Source organism: Protopterus annectens, chromosome 10.part0, assembly GCF_019279795.1.
Source record: "Protopterus annectens isolate FY-2018-M chromosome 10.part0, PAN1.0, whole genome shotgun sequence".
NCBI lineage: Eukaryota > Metazoa > Chordata > Ceratodontiformes > Protopteridae > Protopterus > Protopterus annectens.
This window is the reverse complement of record NC_056744.1, coordinates 1,236,176,271-1,236,194,763: the sequence shown is the minus strand read 5'-3', so window position 1 is coordinate 1,236,194,763 and position 18,493 is coordinate 1,236,176,271. Positions and strand designations below refer to the sequence as shown.

The window sequence follows — 18,493 nt, the reverse complement described above, 5'->3', positions numbered from 1 at the left end:
ATCAGCATTCTCTAGGGTGAAGAGAGCTTCTAGGGAGTGGAGTTTTTGTTTAGACTCCTAGCACTGAGCAGTAATACCTTCAAATTTCCTTGGTTTTGACTTATTATGTCGGAAGTACTTTCAGTTTGGCATTGCCTAAAAAATGCAATAAGAGGGAAGACAATGTTTTAGCTAATATTCAAAAGCCTAGAGAGGAGAGGTGCAGGCCTTCTCTGCCAAAACAGCATGGTCTGTTAACCATCTACTTCCATGCTGACAAATATTGCACCCCCTTAGAATGATACCAGATACTAAGTCAATTATTAAAGTCAATCATCTTTGTTCATATTGTGGCATCATCCTTGGAGAAGGTGAAATGCTGCTCAATGCTAGGTTCATGCCAGCCTGGGACACATGTTCGGAGAGCTCCAAGATGTCTCTCTTAATATAGTCTAAGGAGGTATGCCTCAGGTCATGTACTCCCATATGGACTATGACTGAGTCATAGTGGTACTTGTGGTCCAATGACACGAGTGTGTGTGTAATGTGGCAGATCCTAGCCCCTGATAAGCAAATGACTGTGCCTTTCTCCTTACTCAGCCTAGTAAGAGGTACATCAATGTGTCTTATGATGGGGTCTCCAATGACTAGAATGTTTGATTGTGTGGTGGCTTGCTGTATGGGCTTACAGGTTGAGCCTCCATGAGATGTAACTCTTTGTGTTGATGTGGGTGTTGCTTTGAAAGAGTGCATTTAGGGCTCCTAAGGATATTTATTACCTGTACTTCATCTAGGAGGTTTTTGTGGTTTAGGAAGGTTACATTTAAGTGCCCCAGCATATGTCTGCTTTGAACTGTATGTGATGGGCATGGCGTGTGCACTACTGACTACCTTACTGACATTAGGAGTACCTTTATGTGAGAAATTTGCCTCCAGTGACAGGGTCTATATTAGAAGACTGATCGAACACCTAAACATCGATCTTCTAATATCGAACCGCACAATGTCGAACCTCACAGGGAAACATGTCGCTCGGCCGCAACACAAAAAAACATTACTTTACATATAAATTAAGTGGGGTGCTTCACCCCCCCACACCCCTCTGATGTGGGGGGCTGTGCCCGCCACACCCCCCTTACTAAATACACCAACTCCGAGATCGCTCAGCAGTAGGGAAATAGCAAACTCCAGCAAATGGCCAAGGGAAGTCTTTCTCTGCGTTAAATCGTCCATTCGCCATTTTTTGCTTTCAATATTAGAAGATTGATGTTTAGGTATTCGATCACCTAAACATGCGGTCTTCTAATATAGACTCCCAGTAACATTGTGTAAATACATCTCTCACATACCATTTTAGTTTGTTTGAGAATGAACTGTTTGTCAGTAAACATGAAGCAATCACATATGCCATAGAACTGTATAAAATCTTTACATCCTATGTAGTTAATCTTTGACAATTTGTATTAAAACTTGAATCCTGCTGTATATATAATATTGTCTTAAATACTCCTTGGATTTGTAAATGGAGCCTTTTCTCCCAGGCATCCACTGAAAATGGGTTTTTGACCCAGCAGACTTTCCCAACTTTACCGGTCAATAAATAAATAAATAAATAAATAAATTCCTACATTGCCTCAGGATGCCCATATCCACCAAGGTGGTAATGGACACAGTGGGAAAGTTCATATCCATGGCAACAGGTCCTTTTTTATTGATTAGACAGTTGTAGTGAGAATATCAATCAATGTCACACGTATCTGGTTTGCAACTATGGGGACAGTGCTTGCCACTGCAGGCTAGTTGCCTTGTGTGCAACTAGGTACTGGAGAAAATTCAATCGTGCTTTTACAGGAAAAATGTAACTTAAGGTGTCTGAGTCTGTACAGAGAACTGCCATATACCTGAGGGGAAACTAATACTTAGACTGAAAATTTAAGGATGAACTATTTAGGCAGATATTCTTTAGTTTGACAGAAATCAAGCAGTGCTTACTGAAAACAAAGAATTTCCTAGTCAAGAATGATGAAAAGAGAGGAGTTGCATGAATGGCTACTGCCTGGCTACTACTAGTGCTGGTCTCAACACAGCTTCACTTTGCTGGGATATAATGCTCCTTTGCTTCTTCTCTCACCAGATAAAAAAATTTTAGCACCAATCCCAAGATGAGAAACAGGCCACAGCTTGTTTGATGATCCACAGTCTTGTCTCAGATGATGCAAGGGTCTGTAGGCTTATTGTAGCCTTTTCCAGGTAGATGCCTCAAATAGGAACTAGACCAATCTGTTCAGTTTTGCATTATTTACGCCTTGGGTTCCGAGGTTCATAGGATGTCACTAAGGAAGTGACCTAATTGCGATTAGGATCATAGCTGTTGTATCACAATAAAATATTCAATGACAGATGCCATGGACGTCCAAGGTTTATCTAGCAAGGTCCACTGTGGCAGTGATCCATGTCAGATAACATTTTCACAGAAATTCATGCAGCCTGCCCTTCAACAGTGTAATGGAGGTGCTCTGCTTGACATGGATGTGAGGCCTACTGCAGAAGACTGTCGACCTTCGCGAGATGTTCCTGTCCCTCCAGCATGTCCTATGTATGTCATACTGTACATTTAGGTTCCTTAAACATGTAACTGTAGTCCAACATTAGTTTACCCAACTTCCACTTGCTTTGTGGTTGTTTGAAAGGCATTGTAGCCTTGCAAGGCCAAAGTACTTACTGCAAACTTGAACCACTTTTCTGTGCATGCAGACATCCACATCTTCACTGCAAAGAATGCTTATAGAGAGTTGATTTTACTCTGAGAACATCAAGAGTTTAGCAGCATAACCCTTATTTTGCTGGAGTTGTACATTGTCACATTCATAAGTCTGCTCTTGCAAACCTGCCTAATAACAAGATTTTGGTTCAGGCAAGTGCCATATGCCTGGCAAAGCAGCGTACTCAATCAAAAACATTATCCCACACTCTCAGGTACTATTTTACTTTAGAATGACACCATAACCTTAATAACATCTTATATGTATGCATTTGAAAGGCCACTGTGTAACCATGGTCTTTTTTGATATATACACAAGCAATAATCTATTGCTAATGATATTAGCTGTGTCTGCTGATGAGAAGTGAACAGTGTCCCATAGGTTGATCTAAAATACTCTAACACCTCACACACACAATAAGTTGGCTGCAGTGAGAATAATACCACTATCTATCTTCATTTAAAGAACACTGGGTAGCAAACACACACAAACACACAAAGTTGGCTGAATTGAGAATACAGCCCCTACCTTCTTAGTTTAGAGACTATGGAATGTGGTATTTATTACATGCACCACAGCTCCAGTCTGGCCTTAACATGACTTTAAGTAACCTTATAGTACAAGACATCAGCAGGTCTTATGGTGGACAACAGTTTGGAGGCCTGCATCAACTGCAAGGCCCAAAACAGTGCAAAACCATGCCATTGTGGAAGACAGTGCATGATTCATACCTATACTCTTCTCCATGGAGAGACACACTCAGTTGGATGTAGTGAGAATACAACCCCTTCCTACATATCTAAGTTTACAAACTATAGAATGCAATAATTACTGCACCTGCCACAGCTTACGTGTGACATTAATATGACTTTAGGTAATCTTACAGTAGATGACATCAGCAGGCCTTATGGATGACAACAGTTTGGAGTCTAGCATCAAATACAAGGCCCAAAATAGTGCATAACCTTGCCATTGCAGAAATCAGTGGGATTCATACTTTTTTTCTGTAGGGAGATGCACATACGCACAGCTCAAGTATGCTAGAGTGAAATTAGAACCCCTACCTATCTACATTTACAAACTACAAAACACAGTACTTAAAGCATGCACAATGGCTCAAGTCTGACACTAACATGACTTTATAAAATCTTATATTAGAGAACATCAGCAGGTCTTATGGATGACAACAGTTTGGAGGCCTGCATCAACTGCATGTCCTAAATGAGTGCATAATCATGCCATTGTGGAAATTACTGTGGAATTCACACTTGTTCCATAGAAAGACACACACACACACACACACACACACACACACACACACACACACACACACACACACACACACACACACACACACCAAGTGGGGTGGAGTGAGATTAGGACCCATATTATCTACATTTATAGACTAAAGAACACAGTACTTAAAGTACATGCTATGCCTCAAGTCTGACATTGATGTTACTTTAGGTAATCTTACAGTAGATGACATCAGCAAGCCTTGTACAGGCCAAAGGTTTGGAGGTTTGCATCAACTGCAAAGCTCAAAACACTGCAAACCCATGTCAGTTTAGAATTCACAGTTCTGTAGGGAGATGTACACAGACATGCAAACCGACTAGGCTGGAGTAAGATTAGAACCCCTACCTATCGACATTTACAGGCTACAGAACACAGTCCTTAATGCACATGGCATGTCTCAAGTCTGACATTAACACAAAACAGTGCAAAACCATGCCATTGTGAAATTCATACTTGTTCTGTAGCGAGATGCACACACACACAACATGAGCTGCAGTGAGATTAGAACCCCTACTTGTCTACATTTACAGACTACAGAGCACAGTATTTAACGCACACACCATGGCTCAATTCTGCTATATAAATGAATGCAGGTGAACTAATCTTAGAGGACTGAACCAAGGATTGTGATGAACAGCCTAGGAAGCCTGCAGAGTCACACTGCATCTTACTGTCATCTGCAGCCAGTAGCCTAGCAGTCAGATAACTGTTTAGTAGCCTAGCAATATGACACCAATACCCGTATTGAGGATATGTGTCTGTTTGCATTTGGATTGGCAAGCCTGTGGCCACAATCAATTTGCTGTGTCCATGAGTGAGCACACAACATTATACATTCTATAACTTGTTCAGTTGTTGATGTATGTGTGGCGAAACCCAGCAGACACAGGTGGCTATAGTGAATGTGAGCGTTGTTGCCGGCGTAGAAACAAACATATGGCTTCACGATTTATGTACATATTCTTATACTGTGCCATACATTTTCAAGGTTTCCACATGCAGTATTAGGAAGACATGTGTTCGTGAATAGTGGGCACTATAACTCTCGATTGTCCAGATGTTTGCTGCAAGTTCACAGGTTTGACTCATATTTATTTGTGTTTCACACAAAATTGTGGTTTGCTGTCAAATGTGGCATCACTTACAAACAAAGTGAGTGAAGACTGACAGAAATCTAACTTCAGATGTCCCAATAGTCCTGCAAATGTAACACGTTATTCTATGCACTTCCACATTTTGTAAGTGCATTATCTAAAGTTGAGCCGATACCTTTGGTTCTTTGTCTGACATTACATGTGGCTTAGTGCAACTTTACTCTTCATGATTTGGGTATGTTGGGCAATACAGATATATACACGCATATATATATGTGTGTGTGTGTGTGTGTGTGTGTGTGTGTGTGTGTGTGTGTGTGTGTGTGTGTATATATATATATATATATATATATATGTGTGTGTGTGTGTGTGTGTGTGTGTGTGTGTCTATATATATATATATATATATATATATATATATATGTATGTATGACATGTATATCTATATATATAGGGAAAGACATATATATATGGCCCCCTTCAGAAGACTGAAATATCACAATCCTGAAATTCATAAGACAGAAAATCAAAATCCTGAAACTTCAAAATCCTGAAAACTCAAAATCCTGAAACTCAAAACACTAAAAACACAGAATACAAATCATAATAGGCCAGTACAAGGACACACAGAATCACGTACAAAACAAAGCATAGCAGTTGTCACCAAGTATGAGCAGGGGGGCAAGCTCCCCTGCACTACCCATGTGAGGGGCTACATCCTCCACACCCCCTATTACTTAAAAATAGCAACTCCGAGATTGCACTTAGTGTAGTGAAGAGCAATCTCAGAGCTGATATATTTAAGTAGCAAGGGGTGTGGGGAGGCAGAGCCCCCCACATGGGAGGTGCAAGGAGGCTTACCCCCCCCCTGCTTATACTTGGTGGAAAGTAATATGGTTTATGTTATTTAAAGTCAGTATATGTATGTTGCGTGTTTTCAGTATTTTGAGTTTCAGGATTTTGAGTTTTCAGGATTTTGAAGTTTCAGGATTTTGGTCTTCAGTCTTATGAATGTCAGGATTGTGATATTTCAGTCTTCTGAAGGGGAACCTTATATATATATATATATATATATAGAGAGAGAGAGAGAGAGAGAGAGAGGGAGAGAGAAAGAGAGAGAGAGAGCAAGGTTTTATATATATATATATATATATATATATATATATATATATATATATATATATATATAGATCTACAGCTGGGCATACTTACGCAAAAGTGCTTTTCACTGAAGAAGCACTTTCGCGTAAGTATGACTGTTGCCGAGGTTGTACTACGGTGCGGGTAAGGAAAATTTCCCTTTTCCCCACTGTAGTGTGGTCTTGGAGGGAGAATATTAAAGTAGGGGGGGGGGGCACAGCTAAAAAATGTAAATGTACTGTTTTTTTTTTGTCACACTCTTTAACAAAAGCGCTTTTTTGATAAAAGTGCTTTCGTTAAAGTGTGTTCGGGTTTTATGGATTTGTCCTAGATCCATATATATATATATATATATATATATATATATATATGGGTTCACGCTATAATTTTGAAATACTGAAATCCCGAATTTCAGTATTTCGAAATTATAATCACAAAAGCTCAGTATTTCGAATGGTTTAAATCACAAAGGTCAGAATTCTGAACACTCAAAATCATGAAAATATATACAACGGCACCTTTTTTGCTATTTTGCATCCCTCCTCCTTTGCAAACCACAGCAAGCACATATGTGATATCTTCACCACCGTATAGGACAAATACTGCTATTGAAGAAAATATCCTTTAACACATCCACAAAGAATTTAGAACTGCAGTAATCTAGCTATAGCTGTCAAAAACTCAGACGTAGTGTACGCCTCCTGATTGGATAGTATTGTTTCAAACCTCTGATGATGAACAGCTGCTCTACGTCTCTTGGGTGTAGGGGGACTTCCACTACTAAGACTTATTCTCAACTTATCAACCCTATCTTGCTCTTTAGCCAGAATTTGCATCAACACACATAAATTATTAACTTTAGCTCCCAATAGACACTTAAGTCTACGGTGCCATCCCTCTACCGAGTTTTGCATACAAGGTAAACACAATGTATTCAGCTCACAAACATTTCAAAATGGGATTGGAAAGAGTGGAGGAAAATGTGAAACAGATGCAGATCTAGTGGTGAAACACCTTTTCTTTCCTAAAACGTACCAAACTTCAAAGTATGTAACAAGATCTTTCCCCTCTACAGGAAATGTATGTTTTAAGTCTTCATAAGCTTCCAAAATCTCTTCCTCTGGTAGAAATGCCAAAACCACCAATGATTTCACTGCTAGTTGAAACTTCATGTCATTGTTATACAAGTGGGTTAGGCCTAGTTGCTGAACCTTTCTACACACATTTCTGCTGAAATGAAATAAACATCCTTTCGATTTCACACCATTAAAGTTACCTCTAATACTTTTAATTGCGACTATCTTAAAGTCGCACAATATCTAACGTACATTTAGCTCACATTGTTGCTCTTCTACTAGCTGAAATATGCAATCCCACATAATATTGTAAACTTTTAGTGATTTTTTTTTTTCATGAGACAGTATATAAGGGGAACACAATTAGAATACCCACAACAACGCAAGAAACCATGAATGCTATATAATTGTCTACAGATGACACCTTTATAAAAGAAGGTGCCATCCATTAACCATATAGTAGCATGACTGAGATCACACAAATTCTCTACTGTAGTGAAAACTATGACATTCTCTAAAGTAGAATCAACAATTCGCTTGAGAACAAAACTGCCAATTTTTAGTGGGAAATCCTGTACATTCACTGTCTCTAATGCAACACTTGGACTGCCTTTATGTATAGTACCTTTCCATCTCACTCTGCCTATTTGTTGCAGTAGCACTCGTCTGTCAGGCATATGTGATACAACATCTAACGAAGTAGACTCTAGAGCGTCTTCTACTAATAGACAGGGTGCATCCCTTGAAACAGCAGCTCTGACTTTAGATTTGCACACATTACATAACGCTCAACTTCTGCAGAGTCTCCCGTATGACTATGTGGCACTGTCTTACAAAGTTACTCACCATTAGCTACAGACTTAGTGATTAGCCTAGCTTTACACTTCATTCATATTTTCCACTTGGAACACAAATAATTCTTTTGTACTGACTTCTTCTTCAAATGGTAAATGTACCCATCTATGATTAGTATGCTATTTCCCTTTTGAGATTCTACTGTTTTGTAAATGCCGCCAACACTTCCTGGAGGTGGATAGCAGTTTGATGCCATTGCAATGTTAGTATAACGCACATGCTCTTAAGGTACCAGCAGCAATTTATTCCACATATCGTGATTTTGAGCTTTGTTATTTCAACCATTCGAAATACTGAGCTTTTGTGATTATAATTTCGAAATACTGAAATTCGGGATTTCAGTATTTCGAAATTATAAAGTGATAAAGTGAACCCATAGATATATATATATATATATATATATATATATATATATATATATATATATATATATATACATACAGATATAGACAAATATATATCTATAATTTGTTAAAAATAAATTGTGCAAGGAGCAATGGATTTGTGCTTTGCTTAACTAAGTTTACGGGCATGTGCATTGGCATTTTTGGACCTGTTTGCACATTGCTAAGCTGTGAACAACTGGATTTGGCATTGCTTACATCAGAGACTTACTGTTCCATAAACTGACTCTAGCCCCCACGTAGCTGTACTCCAGAACGGGATTTTGTGTGTTATGTATTCTGACCTCTGTCCCTGTTTCTCCACTGCAGCACTTCGCTCAAACTGGCCAAGACTTACTAAATAGGTTGCAGACATGTCTCACAGTGTGCAAATGTGTAATTAATATGAGAAAAAGGTTAATTATAATATAGCACATGCAGAGTCTGTAAAACGCAACTTATTACTAGTTCACATCCAAAACATCTGGAGATTTCAGGTTTAGAACCCTGAATACCAAAACAAAAGCTGCCTGCCTTAGTCTTCTGAGCCACAGAACCTGACTGACAGAAAGGGGGTCATTCATCACACAATCCCTTGCATATGTACATTGCAATTCCTCAGTTACCTAACACATACAATGTAAGATCAAATTTTGTACTACTGTTGTGAGACAGCGTGGCATACTAACTGTGTGTAACACTCATATAGCATAGCTGAATTACTGCTATGGCAGTTACAAAGAGACACTGCTGTTTTGAGGGGTGGGGGAACAAACCCCCATATTCTGCTAGCATGCGCACAAATCAGACTATCATTTAACCTCACTTTCTAACAACTCTCTTGAATGATGTACCAGTAATCTGTTGCAATAGGACTGCATGAATATTCCATGCACGAGGCCTACTGATTACAAATGGAGACATGATAGTGGAATGGGTGCCTGTAGTCCCATGTGGATGTAATCTCTGTCCAAATAGCCCACTATATAATGTACCAGGTCCATAGTGACAATGACATATCATAATAATCCACTAGAATACTATGTAGGTTATGAACTTACCTTGCAAATGCAACAGCTGACACAACTGTAGTTCAAAACTGACTCTGTCTGATGCAAGCAGTACACAGCCAATACACGGCTAAGTACAGGATGTGTGAGTTGGCTGGTATCAATTTTAATATATGTATGTGAATAGGAGTAAGGTGTTAGTCCCTAGGTCACTAGGTTGTCAGTGAATTTGCTATGCATTGTCTCTTAGCAAAGCCAAGGTGTACAAAGCATGCCTACATCTGCCTACAGGGATATCAACAGTGGGTTCCTCCTCTGAGTCCTACTGTGACTGTCGCTGTGGTGACCTAGGCACTAGTGGGCGGCTGTGTATCCCTTTCCTCTGTTGATCCTGCTGCAGCTGTTTCCACAGAATCAGATTGTGTAGCTTAGCACATAATGTGATTTTTTGTGCACATGTACGTGGACAATACTGCAGGGCTCCACCAGCTATATCAAGGCACTGGAACCATGATTTCAGAAGCCAAAACACACACTCTGCAATGTTCATAGTTTGTGCGTGTGCCTCATTATGGAGTTCTTCCATGGGTGTGTGTTCATTTCTGATGGGTGTCATCATCTATTGTTCCAAGGTGTAGCCAGCATCCCCCAGTAAATGGCCCTGTGGTATGTCCCCCTAGCAAACATCTGGTACATCTGTCATGTATGCCAGATATGGGAGTCGTGGTAAATGCCAGGGTACCCAGCACACACATTCATGATAATCCCTGGGGATTGCGCATGATTTGGCAGTTGATGGAGTGGCATCCCTTGCAGTTAATGAAGATTCTACCCTGCTCTCCCGGTGGTGCCTTGATGTATACATGAGTGCAATCTATGGCACCCAGTATTTCAGGGTGGTGTGTTACACAGTAGAGCTGCTGCATATTGCTGGCCCTCACCTCAAGGGAAAGGATATGTGCTCACTGGTATGTGGGAGGATAGCATCCAGGAATTGGTGGAGTATCCTGGATGCAGATGCCTGTGACACCCACATCATGTATCCAGTTGGTCTTTGAAAAGTACCTGTAGCTAGTATCCTAAGGGCTACACAAACCTTGGTTTCAGCTGGGATGGGTTCAACTTTGTTAGCTCTGGCTCTGAGTTGATGGCCGCAGACCTCACTGAGTTCTTGTAATATGTCCCTGTCCACCCTGCTCTTGGAAGGTTACCCTGGGCCGGAACACTCATCTTCTCTCAGGCTAGGCCTATTGTCAGCAGCACCAGCAGCATTGACTTCTGTATCTAGCACATACATATGCAGAATAGCTGCAGCAGCTTCTAGCATTCTCAGTTAAAATTTCCAAGTCTCTACTCCAATGGTTCAGAGTATTGAGGGAAAATCACAGTGTGCAGTGTATACATACTTTATACAGTTCTGCTGTAGGTCCACCATGTGGGATTGCATAATTATGATGCAGTTCACCTGCTTAGGATATAATTGACATGATTTAAATGCCCTACTTTAGTGTGCAACACTGCACTGTGCGCAGTGTAGCTCATCATAGCTATAGAAAACTGTATATTTTGTTAACTGAATACATCTGGTTCCCATTTATAGCTGTCTACGTTATGACTTATGCAGGTGGGCTGGTCGCGCGAACAAGCTGAGCAGCACCTAAACATTTGTGGCAAGTGGCATGCTACACAAACATGTGTACTAAGCACAAAAAAAAATCCTATAAGTGACATGACACCCCCCCCCCCGATGTCAGCCACATCCAGTGGGAATATAAACACCATGTACGAACCTACAAGAAGTGGAGATCTGTACACAGTTGCTCCATTTAGCAATTCGACACATCCACGGCATTTACTCCTCATTTGCATAATATTCATGCTGACAGCCTAGAAAGTACACAGTTCATAGCCGTGTAAGCTGGTTAACAGCATGAAAGCATGATTGTGCAGTCCCAATGCAAGGTATTACAGTACTATTGTCTAGAGTACATTATATAGCATTCTTTTACATTTTTTTATTTTTATATTTAGCATGTTTGTACAATGCGGTGCATAGCTCAAACAAGCAGGAATTAAAAAAATATATATTCATTTGACATGACACCTGCTGTTTTCAGACATCCACAGTGTATGATTCAGACATTTATGTATGGGATCTTACCTTTTCAGGGGAATTATGTCCACATTTGTGGACTTTTATAGGTTCATAGGTTCATAGGTTCATACTAGGCTATCTGCCCTAGGGCATTTATAAGCCTAGCCAGAGTTGTGTGGCTTTCACCACCCCTTAGGTTGAAGAATACTATACCCATTAGTTTTCCATGCCTCTGTCCAGCAGTGATACAGAGATGATCCCCAGGGTAAACCTACGATCTCCCATCCACTGGACAAGATTCCTCTTGAACAGAGCCAGCGAGGTGCTCTGTCTCACATGGACTGGGATTCTGTTCCACAGCATAGGGAGTCTCTGGGTGATGAATCTGTCCCTCCAGCACGTCCTATTTATATCCATGTTGAGGTTTAAGTCTCTTGCTCTTGTGGCTCTGGTGGATTTGGATTTTTTGAGGTGGAGCATGTCCATTAATTCCGGGTTGGACATGGCCTTGTATGTCAGGCACAGGTCACCTCTGAGCAGACGGTATGCGACTAAATAGAGCTGGACTTTCTTCAGCCGGGCAGCATATGGCATATTTTTGAGCCCCTTTATCCTTTTGGTGACGAACTTTTGGGGTCTTTCCAATTGCTGCAGGTGTCGGGTAAGATACATTCCGAATGGGGCATTGTACTCAATCATTGGTCTGATAAGTGAAGAGTACAGGGGAACAATGACCTCCCTTGATCTGGATGTGAATCCCTTCATAATCAGGTGGGCAATGTAGAAGGTCCTCCTAACCACTTTGGCAATGTGAGTGTCAAAAGAAAGGTTACTGTCAACTTGGGCCCCCAGGTCCCTGATAACCTCTTCTGTGCTTAATGGATTGCCACCTATGTGGTAACTTGGGGTTACCTTGTTTTTACCAAAGGGTATGACTATACATTTTTTGGCGTTTAGCTTAAGGCCATAGCTCTGGCACCAGTTATCCATTTCTATGAGGCCTCTCTGAAGGATATCTGTGTCTGATGGATTTTCAACTATGGCGCCCAGTTTGCAGTCATCTGCAAACTTTGTCAGCCACAATGCTCCTATGTTTGCCTGCACTTCTGAAAAGTAGATGCCGAACAAGAGGGGGCCCAGGATTGAGCCCTGTGGGACACCGCTTGTGACCGGCTTGGAGTCTGACATGGCACCAGCAACTCTAACCCTGTGGGCTCTGTCCTTGAGCCAGTTTGCAACCCATCTTGTGACATATGGGTTTACATTTAAGCTGGTGAGCTTTTCTATGATACCCGAGTGGCGTATTGTGTCGAAAGCTTTTGCAAGGTCAAGGTAGGCTGTGTGAACTGCCTTACCCTCATCAATGGCCTTGGTGACTGTTTCAAAAAAGTCGACCAAGTTCAAGAGGCATGATCTGCCCTTGACAAAGCGGAATTGGGTAGGATCCAATGTCTGTAGGTCCCCTATGTCTTTATTTATGAGTTCCATTATGATCCTCTCCATAGCTTTGCAGACCAGGCTTGTTAAGTTTATGGGGCGGTAATTACCAGGGTCCGTAGAAGCACCGCCTTTGTGGAGTGGGACCACAGTTGCCGTACGCCACTCTTTGGGTACGTATCCTGTGGTAAGGCTAAGATTAAACAGCAGCCTAGTTCCTCATTGAGTTCGTGTAGCACACAGCCGGGGACACCATCCGGTCCCATTGATGCTGTGTTTTAGCTTTAGAGAGAGCAGCTCTCACCTGGGCATTTGAGATGATTGGGAGGCTACACTCTGCTGGGATAGATATTTCTCCTTTTGAGGAGGAGGGAGGGGAGAAATTTTCACTGAACCTGTCTGCCAGTATGTTTGCAATGTCTGTGGGTTCAATGATTTTTGTATCATTTTTGACTAATTCTGAGCATATCTGGGAGTTTCCACCCAGATTTCTAACATAGCTAAAGAAGGCCTTATGATTGTCTTTTGAGTCCTTGGCGATTTTTCTCTCAAAGTTGGCCTTGGATGATTTTATGAGTGATCGTAGTTTTTTACTAGTATTGATCAGAGATGTCTTCCCTTTTATGGATTTTGCTCTATCTTGTAGTAGCTTTCTCCTCTTGTTGTAAAGTTTGTTTATGGCTGGGGTCCACCTCATTCAGTGTAGACCCCTGTATGCTGAAAATTTCCGTGTAAACTACTAACATGGACACAAGTCTACACAGATGCATTATGGGCAGTTGGATTGCTCCACCTGGTTAATTTCAATAAAATTCCTCTACTTAAGACAAAATTTGCATTGCACGAAAGGTTCCTCAGTTGCAACCTGCGTTAGCGTGATTGAGTGCCAATACATGGAGTTTATTGAATCTAAGACTGTTTGCACCTGCATACACATCATGGTGCAATGCACACATGGGAAAGAATTTCATGTAAGCTTTATTGGATTTCTTTGATAAGATTCTAATATTGTATTCATCTTCCATGGCTACACCTCCTGTAACTAGCAGATATCACCATCTTTAATTTAAGAGTAAGATCAAACTAAGTCATAAATGCTAATGCTTCCAAGGCTTTACTACTGGATAATATAAACCAATAAGTGTCATACTTTTGAAACATACTGCAATATTCTCATCAATGACCAAAATAAATCTACATAAATAATAAATGCAGTGACATGTAAATTTACATAACTTCTAATCAAAAGACAAATGGTTTCCTATATAGAATCAAGGAAAACTAGGTAAACCCCTATCAACCACTATAAATGAAATGCTACCATGTGGGCATATCCCTGACATTTATTTTTATTCTTTATTTTTATTTTACATTTGTTAACCGGGAAATTCCAACTGGACCAGGTCCATTTATACAAAGGTCATTTAAATAATATAACATGGAGTTAGACATCTTGCCAAAGCCATTTTTCATTTTTAAGTTTAAGATGGCATAACTGGCTGATGCTAATGTATTCAACCTTGGGGAGGAATGTGGTCCAACTGCTGCACTTTCTAGGGGAAAAGGAGTATGGCATGCAGTGCATGGGAAGGGGATGTGTTCTTGGCTATGTCAAGCTGCATCTGCCAGTAGCGATCATTGTGTATATGCAGGAAACTGGAAGTGAGGACATTGCAAGACTTTCATTTGCAAGTGAACATGGCAGCCACTAGTGGTTAGGTTAGTGAAAGACAAATGAAAAAAATCCTTGTGGCTTCTTGGATGATGGCAGTACCATCATGAGCTGTCAGCCAAATAATAGGGAACAAAGGGAGTCATAACAAGAGTTATATGATTAGCAGGCACAGAACAGAAAATGATAAAAAAAGATTATTTTTGAATGAAGTCAAGGGCCAACTTCTGATTAATTCATTAACATTGGAATGTGATGTGTATGTATCTGCCTCTTTTTTAATTCTTGGTATTTATTTTTGGTATTATGTTCCCTGATTTGATGTTATCTGTACCATTGTAGTGCTTCAGACATAGACTTTTCAAATATAGTTGGATCAGACATTAGCTTACAGAAAAGGGAGATTTGAACTCTAAGAAACTTATAAGAAACAAAGTGCAATAACAATTACAGAAGCCTTTCTTAATTGTCCAGCTTTAGATCTGGAATACTTTTTCTCATATGGAATCATTGTATCATGTATAGTTGTAGTGAGGTTCATTGGTGCTTGGGGCAATGCCAAATTTGATGCCTGCACTTTGAAGTTGACACCCTAAAAAAAACCTGAAACTGAAGACAAAAAAAGGTCTGATAAACCAAGGCAAACAACTTAACTGCTTTTCTAAAGTTAGAACAAAGATGGTAACATAGTGCTATTATGCAGATATATAATAACTCCTAACTAATCCTGAGTCCTGACCATCTTGTAATTTTGCTACTTTCTGGGATCAATCAGCACATATTCATGTTTCAGGACAGCCTACAACTGAAATAGCCACTAACATTGCCCTACATTTCAGTCTTTAATTTCACGTTCATCCAGGTGGTTTGTTCAAAGTCTACAAAATACAGCACTGGAATCAAACATGGTACAGTGATTACTAGTGACTAGACATGTCCTTTAAAAATATATAGGTTGCAAACTATGCTTTTCTGACTTTCATAGATTCACTCTGATCAAATTTAAATTTATGGCTATCTATATCCTTGGATCATTACCATCTTTTTAATTTTTTGACTGTAATCATAACTAATATCCTGTATGACAAATCTTATATTGCTACATTTACTGACATTAAAGGTCTTTACTTCTGTACAATGCATGTACTCTTTATAAACCATCAAGGAGAACTTTGTCATCTTTATTGAATTAATAATTTACCCAGTGTGCAAGCATCAGCACATTTGGCTATCCATTCCACAGTGTTCACCTTTATACTTCACAACAGCCCAAAAAGTGGTATCCCTTTTAGATACCACTATCAGAAACTACAACTAACTAATTTCAGGATAGACTGGTATCTGCACATACCCTGTCTTGATGTACTGTGCATTGTGCTTAGCCAGTATTTTACTCATTTAATTGTACATGGATTTATATTTAATGTTTTTACTTCTGTATATTGGATTGTTGCAGTTGCCTCTGACTCAGAACTGAAACCAGCATAAGTGGAAGTTAGTGGTATGAAACTGTATTCTCTGGACACAAGTGTGGTCTCACAAACCAGAAGGAATATACTACTCTATTTAAAACTGAAGGTGTTTTTAAGTGTGTTGAAATAGATTTCTGCTTGGGCAACAGATGTGCTTATGTCTTCAAGGCAAAGAACAATACTGAGACTCCTGACGTAACCAAACAAAACAAGAGTTATATGAGACGAGGTAACCCACCTTCATTGTAATAGTGGTATGTTCCATGTCACGTTCTGCAACAACCTCCCTGCAAATGCAATAGAGCACAGAATTTATGTGATACTGTGTCCATCCAAAATCTAAAATGCAGTTATTAATAAAGTACTTCAAAACGTTAAAGCGTTGTCAATTATCCTCTTATGAGGAAAAGTATGAATGACTTAGAAGACGTAGATAAGCATTATGCACTGTGAACCCTTCATTAAGTATTACTACTTAAAAGAATCCCACAGTGTTCAAAACGCAAGCTCCTCTATGACAAATGCATACTGTTCCATATATAACAGAAGTTGCCCCCCTACGATCTCATTTTGATTACCCCCCCCATTTGTGAACTGTTATCACTACAACCAATTACTATGTCCTGCCACAAGAAACTATCCTATTAAGTGACCTAAATACTGACTGGACAGCTTGTGATTCCAGCAACCCCACTAACCATATTAATCTATATGGGTTCTCTCAACAGGTCTATATTATAAGATCGACGGTTGAAAACATCGAACACCATATGGTCGATGTCTTCAAACATCGAACTTATAAAAACAACAACAAAAAAAGAAAAAGTACCCTAATGGGTTTAAGCAAGGGGGCAAGCCCCCAAGCACCCCCCACATTCCCTGCTACTTAAATATACCAACTCTGAGACCGCACTACATTGCAGTAAATGGAAATCTCCCCTTACCGAGATTTCCGTTTACATGTTCAATGTTGTACACTTTCGTTATTCTCGTGTCGACAATATCAGCTTCGATATTTTCGGCTTTCGAGAATATAATATAGACTATCTCTCAACTGATTGAAGAGCCCACTACAACAGATAAAAAAATCAAAAAGAAATCTATTCTTGATTGGACTTTGATCAACCACCCCAAACAAAACTACCATGTAAGTTGCCTTCCAGATGGTCTCAGTGACCACCTCCCCACATTCCTAGTACGCAACTCCAACCTACCCAAACCCATTGTTTACAAACTAATATGGGATGACCGCAACCTTACCCAACATTATCTCAATACTGTTCTCAGCCACTGTAACTGGGAGCCACTACAAACCCTTGGATTAGACCAGGCAATTGACTACTTTAATACTACTTTTATTAACGTTCTTAACAAACTCGCCCCCAGTAGGAAAATTAGAGTGAAAGCCAACTATGCACCTTGGCTAAGTAGGGACACTAGATCCCTACTAAAAGCCAGAGATAAAGCCTGGAAAATCTGGAAAAGAGAAAACACCACCAAGCAAAACTACCAACAGCTTAGAAATCAGGCCAAGGCTCAAACTAAACAAAATACACAAAACTACTTCCTCAGTGCCCAAAACCAATACACAAAAAATCCACAAAAAATTCTGGCATTCTATTAACTCCTTACTAAAACCAAGCAAAACCACTACTCTAGCTCCAAACTCTACAGATAGTAATTTAGACATAGCCACTCAATTTAACCACCACTTCACAAAATTCATCCTGGCTCTATCCAGCCGGCTAATCAATCATAGTCCATCACATACCCAAATCAATAAACCAGAAAAGACTCCCTCCTTTACTCTATCACCTGTCCCCACCTCTACAATTAAGAAACTCCTTCTAAAACTTAAACCCACCACCTTTGCAGCCGATAACTTACCTGCTACCTTCATAAAAATGGCCTCTGACTCTCTATCTTACCCCATCTCTATCCTAATCAACCGCTCCATACAGGAATCCTATATTCCCAAACTCTGGAAAATATCTTATATTATTCCTCTTCATAAAGGGGGTAACTCCTATGACTTCTCAACCTACCGACCCCATTGCCAGCTTATGCCCCTTATCTAAAATTCTGGAGAATGTATCCATTTGAAAGTCATGAAATTCTTGAACCACATCAGTTCCTCTCTACCACACAACATGGCGTACGCCCTCATCACAGTACAGCCACTGCTCTTCTTTCATTTACTAATCTAGTTAACCTTCACA

At 40.0% G+C, this 18,493-nt stretch overlaps 1 protein-coding gene and 1 pseudogene across 3 annotated transcripts in view; one reads left to right on the top strand and one right to left on the bottom strand.

Annotated features, from left to right (window-relative positions):
- The window catches only part of LOC122814260, a 40,706-nt pseudogene extending 24,089 nt beyond the window's left edge, over positions 1-16,617 (top strand).
- The window catches only part of TNR (tenascin R), a 5,843,683-nt gene that overhangs the window by 2,851,544 nt on the left and 2,973,646 nt on the right, over positions 1-18,493 (bottom strand). The window lies entirely within an intron of this gene.